Source organism: Xenopus laevis, chromosome 8S (genome assembly GCF_017654675.1).
Source record: "Xenopus laevis strain J_2021 chromosome 8S, Xenopus_laevis_v10.1, whole genome shotgun sequence".
Lineage (NCBI taxonomy): Eukaryota > Metazoa > Chordata > Amphibia > Anura > Pipidae > Xenopus > Xenopus laevis.
In genome coordinates, this window is record NC_054386.1 from 6,090,828 (window position 1) to 6,106,083 (window position 15,256).

Genomic DNA, 15,256 nt, shown 5'->3' on the forward strand with positions numbered 1-15,256 from the left:
AGATGTCCCAGACCCTAAATTGCACTTGGTCCCATGGAATCCTAATGATGCCACTGACTCAGGAGTCGATTGTAAGATTAGAAATCACTAGTCAGTTCCATGATGTGTATGAACACATGCTATGGTCTATGTACCTTTATATAGTTCACTGAGCTCCAAATGCTATTTTTAATATAGTTTATTATAATGAATCACAAATTCCCACCAGTGTGGTCATAGGAATTTTAATATACAGGACTGCATTTGCCTTTGAATGATAATCTGTCAGATTAAAACAAGTTCCAGATCCATTTGTAGTGAAATATTATATGAATGCTAGCTTCAAGCAGTTTGATTTGTGCCACTGTTGCCTGTTCTCCTCAACCTCTATTCTCCTAGTCTCTTTTCTTTACATGCTATAATCTATTATTCCATCTATTTAGTCTCGTTGTTCTCATAGAAACAGGCCCGGACTAGCAAATGCCAGATGGGCTGCCATAAGATGCCATTGAAAGTCACTATTTAGTGGGCTGGTGGGGAGCTGATTGGGCCTCTCTGTATTGGAATGCCAGGGCCTATTTTGACTCCCAGTCCAGACCTGCATAGAAATAGGGAATGACCATGAAATAGGCCAAATGTTTAGCAGCACATGGGCCCCCTGACACCTGAGCCCACCGGGAGTTTTCCTGGTGGCATACCTCACAACTGTCCCGTTTTTAGAGGGACAGTCCATCTTTTCACAGCCCAACCCACAGTCCCTCGTTTGTAGTGGAAAGTCCTGATTTTCTCTGCACTGAACAGGCAGAAAAAGAAACAATGTTTTCAACTTAATTGGCTTTGGGCAGAGAGCCCACAACAGTCACAGCTGCAGATAAGATACTTTTGTAACAATTTTGAGATAAGCAAATAAGTAATTGTAACAATATAAGATAACAGGTCCCTTGGGAGAAGTTAGACTCACAGCTTCAAGGGCAATTCACCTTCATTAGCAAAAAATGTAATAACTGAAAAAAAACCACAGAAATATGATCAAACTTTCATAACCTGCCAAATTGGGTAAAATGAACATGGTAATTAGGGGGTGTGGTCACAAAAATGGGCGTGGTCAAAACAGCAACGAAAAAAAGCAAATTTTTGTCCCTCGTTTTATTTCGAAAATATTGGGAGGTAATCTCAGATAACTTCACATAAAATGAAAAAATTACACTAAACTGTTCTTTTGACTGGATTCTTAGGACTAAGTATTGGTACAAGACAAGTAAATGGCAGCACATGAGGGACATGTTGTATGTTTGTCAATCAGAGGACAGTGTGAGGAGAATTCCCGGCCTGGCACTAGAAGGGAGGAGGAGAGGGACAAACAAGGGGGCGTGGTTTATGGATACGTCACTGACGTGCTTCTGACTCCCAGCTGGTCCCTCCCTCCGCCTCTCCTCGTCCCTCCTCCTCCAGGGTCAGGGATCTGAATGAGAAGAGGGGGGACCGGCTGCACAGGCAGAGCGTAGCGGCCCGAGGGAAAGTGATCCAAGGCGGTGTATAGAGGTGAGTGTCGGCTTGTACGTGCTGCTTGGGCCCGTGTGGGTGTGTGACTGGTGTTATAGGCAACATCTCCACATTTAGATGCAGGCGAGGCCCGTGATACCCCAAAACTGAGCCAGCGGGCCCTTTAAGTAGAGCTCCCGGCATCCCTCTGGGCTATGGGAATGTCACACTGTCACGGGGGTGCAGCTCGGGGCTCGCAGCGCTTTTTAATCTGTGAGGACGGCGCACACCCACCTCTCAATCAGTGCAGGGCACCCAATGGCAACGCCCACTCTAGAACAACCTCTGGGTTCGGAAACAGGAAGTTGCCCTTTAAAAACCACCCAGAATATTGGGAAATAAGTCTCACTCCTTTAGAAACTGCTCAGTGCGCTGGAGGGGGGCTGGAAGGCTTTCTATTCCCGGGACTGGAGGGCTGCCCTTTAAATCCCTTTAAATTCCTTTAAACACATGTTCACTCCACCTGCTGTAGTAGAGCTAAGGCATTATCATGACTGCAGCTGGATTTCTGCTATAGCTGGAAGTGTGGCCAAGCATGTAAACCTCAACCTATTGCTGAACTACACCTCTCTGCCCCTGTAATCGTGTGACTTTGCAGCCTTGTAAGGCTGTCCCTATGGATATCATTGGAGCATCTGCAATCCATGCTCTACCGATTATCCTTGTACCCAGTGTCAGTGGTACAGTCCAGAGTCAGGGGCCTAAAAACAAGGGAAGGGTCTCTGCTGCTCCAGATGTTGGACAAGGGTCATTCTCTGCATTCTTTTGGCGGCACAAGTCTATAAAAGGAACCCCAGGAAAAGCCGACCCGCACATCACTACCGAATGCCAACAACCTGAAAAAAAATTTTTTCCCTATAAAATCCGAATTTGAAGTGGGGAAAAAAAACACAATTTTTTTGGGATTTATTATACCCCGAGGATGGAAAAAGTCAAAATCCGAAAATCCGGCATCTCAGACCTGCCCAGGTTGCACATAAGTCAATGGGAGCAGTCCCTAAGATATCTTGACCTGCGCTGGGTTTCGTTCAATAATCCGAAGATTTCAGTTGGAAAATCCGAAAAATTCAGTATTTATTGTCCCCCGAGGTTGGAAAAAGTCAGAATCAGAAAATCCGGCATTTCAGATCTGCCGAGGTTGTATATAAGTCAATGGGAGAAGTCCTGATGATATCTTGATCCGTGCTTTGTTTCGTGCAATAATCCAAAGATTTTGTGGTTTTCGGGCAAAAATCTGAAAAAAATCCGAGTTTTGGGGTGGAAAATCAATTTTTGGCAAAATGTATTGATAAATAAGGGGATTTGGTCGGGGTATTTTCAGAAAATAATGCAATAAATTCGGACTTTGATAAATGGGCCTCCCCTAGCACCATCTGGAGTGTCAAAGTTACCAGCTAACTAGAATGGACAGGACAGGTTGAATGGAATTTGCTCTCATTCCTGCCAAAGTACAAAGAAACCTCAGCCCTGGTCTGTAGGAGATCGACTGGGAGCATCAAGGTGATTAAGTATTAAATACTGTGCTACAGGACTGGGCCTCCCTGACTAACAAGGTCAACCTCTACCTACACTTTAGATTGTCCTACAGCTCTTGTCCAGTGTTGTCCTGTTGGAATTTCATACAAATATATATTTCCATTATAAGCAGGAATGCTTGAACTTGGAAACGTTCTCATCTTTGCCCCACGTGTGCCTTATTTTCATCAGTAAGTGCAGACTTTATTGTGCACGTTATTCCAGCCTGCACAGTCAACAAAATGAATATTGAAAAACGGCTCTTGACAATGTCTCTGTTTGCTTAGGGTAGAGGTGCCATATTAGCTTGTTGTAGAGTCCTGCAGCGGGTCAGGTACCCGCGGGTTACCCGCAAAAACCTGCGGATTGCGAGTAGAAGTTCTGGGTGCGGGTCGGGCCGTGGGTCTTCTCAATATCAATTTTTACTCCTTTTTTCTGATCACGCCTATTTCCAATGATGTTACTTCCGGTTTACAATGACAGCACTTCCCGTTGTACTCCTTTTTTTCTGATCTCCTACTTCCGATGATGTCACTTCTGGTTTACAATGACAGCACTTCCTGATTCTTGATGGTCAGCAGGTTGCGGGTCCAGGTTGTGGATAAGGTACTTGCAGGTCAGGTCGGGTAGCTGGTCTAAGCGGGTAAGAATGCAGGTCCGGGTTGTGGATTGCAGGTTGCAGGTACAGGTCAGGTAAGGGGTCCAAAAAATGGACCTGCCCAGGACTCTAGCTTGTTGTGATATCACTTTCTGCCTGAGTCTCTCCCTGCTCACTCATAGCTCTGGGCTCAGATTACAGCAGGGAGGGGAGGAGAGAGTGGGAGAGGGAAGCAAACTGAGCATGCTCAAGCCTGGGGCAAGGAGGTTTAAGCTGAAAACAGGAAGTCTCATACAGAAGCCCATGAGTACACAATAGAAGCAGGGGCGATCCTGGCCCCTCCACCGCCTGAGGTAGCTTGCAGTTGCTGCTGCCCCCCAGTGCGCTCACCTTTTTATGCCGGAGGGGGTCCACGAGGGCGGCAGAGAGGGCCAGGACGCTAGTGCAGAGAGCATAATTGCGTTCTCTGCGTTAGAAGAGCCGAATTTCCAGTTTGAAAACTGGAAATTCGGCTCTTAAATTACCAGGAGCGGCATTTTTGCCGCCCCTGGTACCTAGTGGGGCGCTGCCGCCTGAGGCGAGATTCTCAGGTAGCCTCATTGGCCGAACCCCCCCCCCTGAATAGAAGGAAAGAAATGCTGTGTTTCTTTTGACAGAGGACTGAAGCATTACATTACTGAGGGTTTACTGGTGTATTTATATAGACCTTTCTGATAAAGTTTACTTAATATTAACCTTTCCTTCTTCTTTAATTAGGCTTCTGGTTCATGTTTATGTTTAGTATACAAAATACAGCTTTTCTAGCATTATTCCATTTTAGACTTTAGTTCCCCTTTAAGAGTCCCCCTGCTTAGAACCAACCCCATATAAAATACCCCCTTGGTGCATGTATGATTTGCTGGTCAGGAACAAATTGACCTATCAGGGTTATACCATTTGTTTGACAGATGTAGTTTATTTTCCTACATGGTGTGATATTTTACACACGTTCCCTAAGCTTGGGGTAATAGTAGCCATTGCCCTGCGTGTTGTGACCAAGACTCGAGAGATCTCTAGTGGCCGCTGGTAATTGCATCATAGTCCACCTTCCTCTTAGGCTTTTCAATAGCTGTTGTTTCCTGTCTTTCAAGATGTAACATTTACCAGGACTATTTTCCTATGAAGATGGGACGTATGTTCTTTGAAATAGAATTTAACCTTCCTGCAGGCTTTTTAGAAATTGAGGACGTTCCATACTGACGGATTGGCTCAGGCTTATCATTGATTTGGGATATCTATCAAATGGGGCCCTCCGGCCTTTGCTAAAATCTTGCTAGAGAAACAATGCACAATAAAAAGTTTACCTTAGATATGTGTTAGTGCCATGGATTTTGTGTGGCTTCTATACTTTTATTTTGGGGTGGGTGGCTGAAGATACAGAGGCATATCGGTCAGATACATTGGTGTATAGGTATCTTTGTAATAGGATTTAGTTTTGCTAAATATGTTTTGCTTTTTTTAAGAAAAATAGTCCATCGTTAGTGTCCTCTGACAACTCTCATCCATCTTAGAAAATACTGCAACCCTGTGGGACACCTAGTGCTCTGCAGGCCTATTCTTTAGCTACGTCTTTTTATTGTCCTATGAAGTGTAGGATGAAGGGTTAACCAGTGGCATAACTAAGGGTAGGACTACATGGACGTTTTCGGTGCGATCTGACGGCTGCAACAAAATGCCAGCGTCAAATCGCATGCGATGGTAATAAGGTAAGTAATGGTAATGTTGGAAAGTCGCAGCGTTGATCCGACGCGACACGACTGTCGGATGCAAATGCAGCGTCTGCATCCGACCGTCGCGTCGGATCAACGCTGCGACACCATCCGACAATGCATTCACTTATTTCTGTCGCATGCAATTTGACGCTGGCGTTTTGTTGCAGCTCTTCGGATTGCACCGAAAACGTCCATGTAGTCCTACCCTTAGGGTGCAAAACTTGGCTTGGCTTTCGTACCATATCAGACTCCAAAACTCCATTGTTCCAAGCCCTTATTTAGGATCATGGCACAAAGGCAGATTCGGGGAGATTAGTCGCCTGGCGACAAATCGCTTCTTAAGGGCGACTAATCTCCCCGAACTGCCTTCCTCTGCCTTCTGTCGGCTATAATGAAAATCTCCGGCGGGAAAACACTCTGATCGAATGTTTTTCCGAAGTCGCCCGAATTTCGAAAAATTAAGCGCTCCGAGTGCCATTCCGCCGGCGATTTACATTCTAGCCGGCGGGAAGGTAGTTCGGGGAGATTAGTTGCCCTGAAGAAGAGATTTGTTGCCGGGTGTCTAAATCTCCCCAAATCTGAGCGTCTCTTCACTGAAGGTCAGGGAACACTGGCAGATTTGGGGAGATTAGTCGCCCGGCGACAAATCTCCTCTTCTTCGGGCGACTAATCTCCCCTGCCTTCCCGTCGGCTAAAATGTAATTTTCTTTGTGAGGCAATTTTGGGCAACTTCGGAAAACCAAACGCTCCCAGTGCCATCCCGCCAGCGATTTACATTTTAGCCGGCAGGAAGGCAGGGGAGGCAGTTAGGGGAGATAAGTCGGCCGAAGAAGAGGATATTTGTCGACTGGCGACTAATCTCCCCGAATCTGCCTGTCTGCCCTGACGATTACTCCCAGGTTTGTTTTTTTTTTAATTCCCTAAAATCCCTGATCCCCTGCCTGACTGGAGGTTGGTTGCTTAATGCAAATTTGTTGAACTTCAGTCATAAAAAATCTGTTAATGCCTTTTCTCACCTCTGGAACTTGGTGTTTTTGCAACCCCAGCACTATAGTGACAGTAGTGACACCTCCAGTTATAAATACCAGTGTCTCCTTTCCTCATTACAACAGATGAACCCAGCGAGAAGCTATTGTTCTTCTACGCGCTCATTTCCAGTTTTGCCACTATATTTTTCACGGGTAAATAGTGCCCAGCATGCAACTGTACATGCATTGGAGTCACTCTAATCCTATTTTCTTTACAGACAGTATAGTATCTGTTATACATAGCTGTGGGTATGCTTGTGCATCTATTTGAATACTGTACAATGCCATTGGCTTCTGTTGGGTTTTTTTTTTTTTTGTAAAAACCTTGGTGCAAATAAACCAGGCATCGCCAGCAACATTGTCCTAAAGAAACCTAATATGATCAGCCTTCTGAAAGCTTGGAATCATTTTATAGCAAAGTATCCAAATGATGTCTCCCCATAGCCTTCAATAAAAAAAAACTAATTAATAAGATGCCCTCTAAACAGTATTAATGATTTTTCCCCATGACCTTTTATCACAAAATGCAGAGGAAGTGATTCAGTGCAGTCCTATTTACATAGTGCTAGCCATACTTCCCAATATATTTTGTGCATTGATGTTTGCCTATTGATCACATGACAGGTGATATGATTTCAGGTATAAATCAGGCTAATTGAATACCAACATGCTAAGCCCACTGGTTTCATCAGTACAATTTGGCAATATTTGCTATAATATGACATCCCAAAAGAGTACTGGTAGGTGACTAACTGCCCAGCAGTGAATTCCATTGTAGCAGTCGCATTAATTAATACAACACTGGTTGACTGCTACTCTTTCACAATGTTAAGTACTTTTAACTCATATGTATCATAATGTGCTTAAGAATTCTTTGCAGAAACACACGGGAAGATTTGGGGAGATTCAGTAGCCCAGCGACTAATCGTCTCTTCTTCCGAAAAGTCTTCCCACCGGCTAGAATGTAAATTGCGGCGGGATTGCATTCGGATCGGTTCGTTTTCCGATGTCGTCCGAAAGTTTCCGGCAACTTCAGAAAACGAAGAGCTCCGAGTGCCATCCTGTCGGCGATTTACATTCTAGCCGGTGGAAAGACTTTTCGGAAGAAGAGACGATTAGGCGACTGAATCTTCCCAATTCTTCCCGTGTGTCTCTGCCCTAAGCATACATGTAGCAGGGACCCATGATATGTAGATATGAGTAAGGTTAACATTCAAATCTATGTACCGTGCTCCCCCCCCCATTATAGCTAAAACTTTAATTGCTGCAGCTGCTCTAGCCTTTTTTTTGTGAGTGATTGATTTTTAGTCTTGAAATTACTCCAGAGACAGCACATGTCAAATAAAATTGGGCTATTGAAGCAAAGATAACACGTCAATTTAAATTGGCCTAAATTCTTGTGCATCTTTATCTTCTATAAATCCTCACACAAGGGTGCCATACTCATGGGTTATTCCTATTATTTATCATAGGAAGAGACTCTCTTCGCATTTCATATGGTTTCTTGCCAATAACGGGCATTAGCCAGAAACCACCATTTAAAACTTAACCAATGTTTCCTAATTTATTACCAATATTGCCAAATAACAAAAAACTTTTTTTATATCTTTTTTTTTTTATTTGAACGTAGCTTTAGACTTCCACATTTATTTCAATTCTACAGTTGTAATGTGGTTGAGCTTGCTATATATATAATAACCCTTTTTTTCACTGCTCGTTTGGTCACACCCAAAGGTGTGCCTTCTCTTTGCAATATAATTCAGTCTAAAGTACAGAAAATGACTCTTCCCTCCCTTCTTTTTAATGCTGTTATCGGGAACAGAAATTGTTTCTGTCTGTGCATACTTTGATTTCTCCTTTTCCTCCCTTGAACTTCACTCTGTGTAGGCCTCGTGAACGTATTCTAGCCACTCTTTTACACTTGTGTAACATTGAATAAAACAATGGGTCGCATTTTCTAATGATAGACGTCTCGCCTGTGGCAGCGTCCGTCGTCTCCTCTTTTGTGTGCCGCTTCTAGGTTTGAAACGCGCATCCTTTTATATTTGGTGCCTCGCATCTGACTTCATCTTCACCCAACGAAGGGCTTTTGTACATAGTTCCTATGTGCGCTTCTAGTCTAGTTTCTTCGTTCTTGACCCTTGCTTGTCCCTGCTGATTGGCTGCCTGTACTGACCATCTTCTGTGTTTTAACTGTGTACTGCATTTACTGTTTGGTTTGATCCCGCCTGTGTTCTTAAGTACGCTTCTGGTTCCTGATTTCGTACTGCATTGTCTGGTTTTGACCGTGGGCTGTTCTACAACTTTGCTTTCCTTTAACCCCGTTCTTCCTGTTGCACCTTACGGTTCCTTTGCCTGCCGTGAACTCTCTCCTTGGTTCTCTAACTTTAAGACTTGGCGGCTAGTGATGAGCGAAAAACATGCCCATAGGCTCCAATGTTTTAAAAAAAATTTGTCGCTCATTGACTTTAATTGGCATTTGGATAAATTTTTCAGCAAAGCAAAATGGGTCTGATTCGCCTATTACTACTGGCAGCATCCGAGTAGCGGAGGGCTCCTCTCAAAGCAAAAAGCAGCTGTTATGGGTGGAATCATGAGCCGTTATGAGAACCTTGGCATTTCTTCTGGGTTTTGGGAAACCATACGTGACACAAAGTGACAGTGGAAATGTACTGGATTTTACTGCCACTTGTCGTCCTTGGCTGCCAGTTTAAAAGTCTCTGCCTGCCAGTGCAGATAATAAATATATTTTTGAATAAAGAGGTAGTTGTTGAGTCATCTTTAACCTTCACTATGAAAACTGAAATTGCCCTGAAGCAAAACACAGAAGGAATGTAAAACCCTCGCGCCAGAGAATGTTGTCTAGTGATCAGGAAGTCAATGTGCAGGTCAGGCCTTGTTGCAAGGTAATTACAGACATGGGTGAAAAAGGCAGAAAAAGGCTGTTTAAAGAATTAATCACATGCACTTATCACGTTAAATGGCGTTTTTTTCCTTAATTTTTATAGTGGTGTGGCTGGATGGGCAAACATAAAGTCTCACTTACTTTGGGTGAACCAAATGCCTGGAAATTTCCATTTAGTCTTGGTCATATTGATTAAACTTCTAACTTTCTCCTCTTTATGGGGCAAATTCACTAAAGCGCGAAGCGGCTAACGCTAGCGCAAATTCGCCAGCGTGACGTCATTTTGTTACTTCGCCGATTTACTAGCGGACAATGGCGTAAACTCACTAGCGAAGTGGACTTACTCTAGCGCTACTTCGCACCCTTGCGCCAGGCAAAGGGTTTTACTGAACGTTACCTCTTGCGCCAGACTTGCCTTCGCCACCTCAGACCAGGCGAAGTGCAATAGAGTAGATAGGGATTGCTTCAAAAAAAGTTGAAATTTTTTCTAAGTACCAAAAAACGCTGGCGTCTTTTCCTTTTTTAAGGGTGATAGGCTGAAAAAGATCGTACATTTTTTTTGGGGGTACCCGGCTTCCCCCCTACATTTCCTAACATATGGCACCTAAACTATACAGTGGGCACATGTGTAGGGCAAAATAACAACTTTATTTTATTTTATGAAGGTTTCCCAGGCTTGTGTAATGTATTTGGTGCTACATATACGTCCATAGTACTTTAACTTGGCGCCGTATGCAAATTAGACATCGCTAGCGTAACTTCGCTTTGCTAGACGAATTAACGCTAGCACAACTTCGCTACTGTTCGCCTCCCTGAGCGCAGCTTCGCATTTTAGTGAGTTTGCGTAGCGCTGTCGAAACTACGCCTGGCGAAGTGCGGCAGAGTGTGGCGCAACTTCGGATCTTAGTGAATTTGCCCCAGTGTCTCGTGTAAAGATAAAGCAGACTTTTTCACCTTACAAACCCTTTTTTTCAGTTGTGTTGTTTTCATCTTGTTCACCATAAACAAAGACTTTTTTTCAATTGCTTTCCATTTTATATTTTTTATCGTTTCCCCAAAATGTAAGTATAAATTCTAATATTCGTGTTTCAGTCTGGCAGCTCAGTGATCCAGGAGCATCTGAACTGTTATAATTTGCTCCATTTAGTTGATAGAATTACTTGATACATTTCTCAGCAGCAGTGTCCGACTGGGATGCCAGGGACCCACCAGAAAACCGTAGACCGTGGGCCCACTTTCTAAACTATTATTCTTCCTCTCCTCAATCAACCTCTTTATTCTCCTAGTCTTTTATATGTACTTACTCTATTCTTCCTGGAGACACTGGCTACATTATATACTTATTAGTGATGTGCGGGCCGACCCGATACCCGCGGGTCGGGCGGGTTCGGGTCAACCTCGCAGTGCTCCGGGCAGGTGCGGGTTGAGCTCTTCTCCTGCCCTCCCCGCCTGCCACCTTCAAATGCCGTCTTCCGGGTTCCGGTTTTATAGTCTCGCTTCTGCTCGCCCCGCCCCATTTGTGACATCATTGTGACGTCATCGGTGGACCCCCGGAAGCTGGTGCGAGTATTAGCAGGGCGGGTTAGGGTCAGGTGTGGGTCAGGGAAACCCTGACCCGCACATCACTAATACTTATGTTACAATTGTTGACAATTTCTGCTGTTGTAGAATGTTTAAAGTCTCTCTCATTGCCATAACATCAGTGGCGCCGCTGAGATACCATTCCCATAGCCTGTTCCTGGGAAATCTGTCTATTTCATTGACAGCTGGATAGCCACATATTGAAGATTACGTTAACCATGAAAGTAGAAGCAAAATACGAAATGGCTTATTCAAATAATTGCCAGTAATTGCCTGTAAAGGATTAGGGATTTGAAAAAAGCAGATTTGCACATTGGATATTTACTTTGTAGCACGGACAAGTTGTTGTGTGCTTTCACCAAATGTCAACTGGGCGCAATTATGTCAGAAAATATGAACGGAGAGTGTTCACAGTTAATCTATTGTGGCCCTTTACATATTAATATTCATTTACATGTCCAGCATTCCGTTGTCACCTTCGTATCCGGATACGATGCTTGAAGAGAGATGACGTGGAGGCTGAGCAGTTGTATGTTCTAAATCTAGATTAACAAGACTAATTATAGCAAACCTTTCATGACCTCGATAATGAGTTCAGGGCTGGACTGATTTGTCTCTGTGTATGCATTATACTGTTTTAAATGATAAAACCTTACAGTATAATATACGCTTTCAAGATGTAAAAGTTCTAACAAATCTGTGTTTTTTTGTTTTTTTTTGTTTGTTTTTTTACACCTTTTTAAGGCAAAAACCAGATTAAATCTGAAAATGGGGTCTGTGGCCTAGGAGGTTTGGAATAAGCGATGCGTTATATTTTAAAGACTCCGTTGACCATTAAAGTGGAAATATCACGAAAACGCTAATTTCATATATGCACAATGTCATGGAAATATCTTTTTAAATATAATCAAATTAAAATTTCTGAAATAATCCATAGAAATGATTCCCCCTTCCCCTTCTCTGCAATTAAATGTGCATGCAGCTTTGTGTCAGTTGGATTTCTTAAAGGGATACTGTCATAGGAATCAGTTAATAGTGATGTTCCAGCAGAATTCTGTACTGAAATCCATTTCTCAAAAGAGCAAACAGATTTTTTTATATTCAATTTTGAAATCTGACATGGGGCTAGACATATTGTCAATTTCCCAGCTGCCCCAAGTCATGTGACTTGTGCTCTGATAAACTTCAATCACTCTTTACTGCTGTACTGCAAGTTGGAGTGATATCACCCCCCTCCCTTTTTCCCCCAGCAGCCAAACAAAAGAACAATGGGAAGGTAACCATATAACAGCTCCCTAACACAAGATAACAGCTGCCTGGTAGATCTAAGAACAACACTCAATAGTAAAAACCTATGTCCCACTGAGACACATTCAGTTACATTGAGAAGGAAAAACAGCAGCCTGCCAGAAAGCATTTCTCTCCTAAAGTGCAGGCACAAGTCACATGCCCAGGGGCAGCTGGGAAATTGACAAAATGTCTAGCCCCATGTCAGATTTCAAAATTGAATATAAAAAAATCTGTTTGCTCTTTTGAGAAATGGATTTCAGTGCAGAATTCTGCTGGAGCAGCACTATTAACTGATTAATTTAGAATTTTTTTTTTCCCCATGACAGTATCCCTTTAAAAGACAGCTGTCATACAACATCTAAATGAAAGGAGGATGTACCAGTAATTTTAGTGACCAAAGAAGTTGATCAGAAACCAATGATATGAATGAAAATCTACGGCGACGAATCTCCCCAAACTGCCTTCCTTCCGGCTAAAATGTAAATCGCCAGTGGGATGGCACTTGGAGCGCTTCGTTTCCCGAAGTTGCCTCACGAGGAAACTTCAGACGACTTCGGCAAACGAAGTGCTCTAAGTGCCATCCCGCAGCCGGCAGGAAGGCAAGGGAAACCAGTTCGGGGAGATTAGTCGCCCCGAAAACCAGATTTGATGCCGGACGACTAATCTCCCTGAATTTGAGCATGTGTCTCTGCCCTAAAGGGCAATTCACCTTCATTTGCAAAACTGCAATAACACATAAAAACCACAGAAATGTGTTCAAACTTTCATAACCTGCCAAGTTTTGTAAAACGGACATGGTAATTAGGGGATGTGGCCACAAAAATGGTCAAAAAAATTTCGGTGCGCTCCACTCAGCAAATCTTTTTGTCCCATTTTTTATTCACAAAATGTTGGAGGGTATGGAAAGGTACTTCCCGCTTCTCTAGAATAGTCATTCACTCCCTTGCTGAAAAGATTCTCTCTGGAACATTCCTCTTTATTTTTACTACATTACTCAGCAGTCTTTTATTCAGCATCTTATTTTGGGAGGCCGAATAAACCACTCACTGAAGAAGCCTCATGATACAAGATGCCAGGCTCATATTCCCTTTGCTGGGGTAAAGCCTGGCGCTGATTTGCAACCCCCCTACAAATGTATGACACACACTGGAGCATATTTAGAACCAGCATTTGGTGCAATTGTTCCGATTCTGGAGGTTCTGTGTGGCAAGGATTTTAAGATTAAGCAGCGTTAGACTTATAACTGCTTGATACAAGATGTGGCATATCCAGGTAAAAAAAAAACTTGGCACAGAATGGATTATCCCTTTAGATCGCTACATTTATTTTGAAGTAAAACCCTAAAATGTCTGTTTTAAAAAATGAAACTTATGATATAATAATATAATTTTAGTGAACATTTCCCTATGCAAAAAACAACAGAACAGGGTTTGAGTCATTAAAGGGATACTGTCATGGGAAACGTGTTTTTTTTCAAAACGCATCAGTTAATAGCGCTACTCCAGTAGAATTCTGCACTAAAATCCAATTCTCGAAAGAGCAAACAGATTTTTTTATATTCAATTTTGAAATCCGACATGGGGCTACACATATTGTCAGTTTCCCAGCTGTCCCCAGTCACGTGACTTGTGCCTGCTCTTTAGGAGAGAAATGCTTTCTGGCAGGCTGCTGTTTTTCCTTCTCAATGTAACTGAATGTGTCTCAGTGGGACATGGGTTTTTACTATTGAGTGTTGTTCTTAGATCTACCAGGCAGCTGTTATCTTGTGTTAGGGAGCTGCTATCTGGTTACCTTCCCATTGTTCTTTTGTTTGGCTGCTGGGGGGGGGGGAAAGGGAGGGGGTGATATCACTCCAACTTGCAGTACAGCAGTAAAGAGTGATTGAAGTTTATCAGAGCACAAGTCACATGACTTGGGGCAGTTGGGAAATTGACAATATGTCTAGGCCCATGTCAGATTTCAAAATTGAATATAAAAAAATCTGTTTGCTCTTTTGAGAAATGGATTTCAGTGCAGAATTCTGCTGGAGCAGCACTATTAACTGATTCATTTTGGAAAAAAAAAATGCTTTCCCATGACGGTATCCCTTTAATTGTTCAAAAGAATAAAACCATATGCCAGTCGAGCTTTGGCCTTAGCTGAGTTGCTTTGGGCCGATTTGTTGTTTCATCCAGCAGAGAAATGCAGAGAACGCCCCCCTTAGCTCGAAACTGCTCACATGATAAAACCCAAAACTAACTGTATGAGCTGTGACTGACATATACTGACTGGTTTCGGAGCGCTTCGTTTTCCGAAGTTGCCCAAAGTTTCCTTGTGAGGTAACTTCAGGCGACTTCTGGAAATGAATCGAGTGCCATCCCGCTGGCAATTTACATTCTAGCCGGTGGCAGGCAGTTGGGGGAGATTAGTTGCCCAGAAGAAGAGGAGATTTGACACCAGGCGACTAATCTCCCCGAAAATGAGCGTGTCCCCTAAACCTTAAAGTAAACAAGGAAATTAAATCCTATTAGCGCTAAAACTACCTGTCTTATTTCCTGAGTCACTGTTTGTAGTGTGTAAGATAGTAAAACGAATGACTAGTCCACAGACAACCCCTCTGTATAATAATCTGCTCCTTATCTGAAAAGCTAACAAAGGCTGCTGTTCAGCAATTGATTATACAGAGCTCATTATAACCCTTTAAATAGATGACCCCGTTTGAGGGGAAAACATTAATTTTCCCACTAGTACAGGAATGGGAGCTGTTATCCGGAAACCCATTAACCAGAAAGCTCCGCATTACGGAAAGGCCGACTCCATTTTTCCAAATAATCAAAATTTTTAAAATGATTTCTTGATCCAAACCAAGATATAAATAATCCTTATTGGAGGCAAAACCAGCCGATTGGGTTTATTTAATGTTTATATGATTTTCTAGTAGACGTAAATTTACAGAAAGGTTTGTTATCCGGAAAACCTCACGTCCCGAGCATTCTAGATATTGGGTTCCATACCTGTACCATATCATCACAATAAAAAGCACACAAAGAATGATGTATAAAGGTGTAAACTGCCCCTTAATATTATA

The 15,256-nt window shown here is 42.9% G+C and overlaps 1 protein-coding gene across 7 annotated transcripts in view; it reads left to right on the plus strand.

Moving 5' to 3' along the window:
* The first annotated feature begins 1,363 nt into the window (after positions 1 to 1,363).
* Positions 1,364 to 15,256, plus strand: part of LOC108700468 (kinectin) — a 91,895-nt gene continuing 78,002 nt past the window's right edge. For all 7 annotated transcript variants that reach the window (XM_041575133.1, XM_041575136.1, XM_041575137.1 and 4 more), the window contains exon 1: positions 1,364 to 1,521. The gene's annotated coding sequence lies outside the window, so the exon portion shown is untranslated. The remainder of the gene's footprint in view (positions 1,522 to 15,256) is intronic.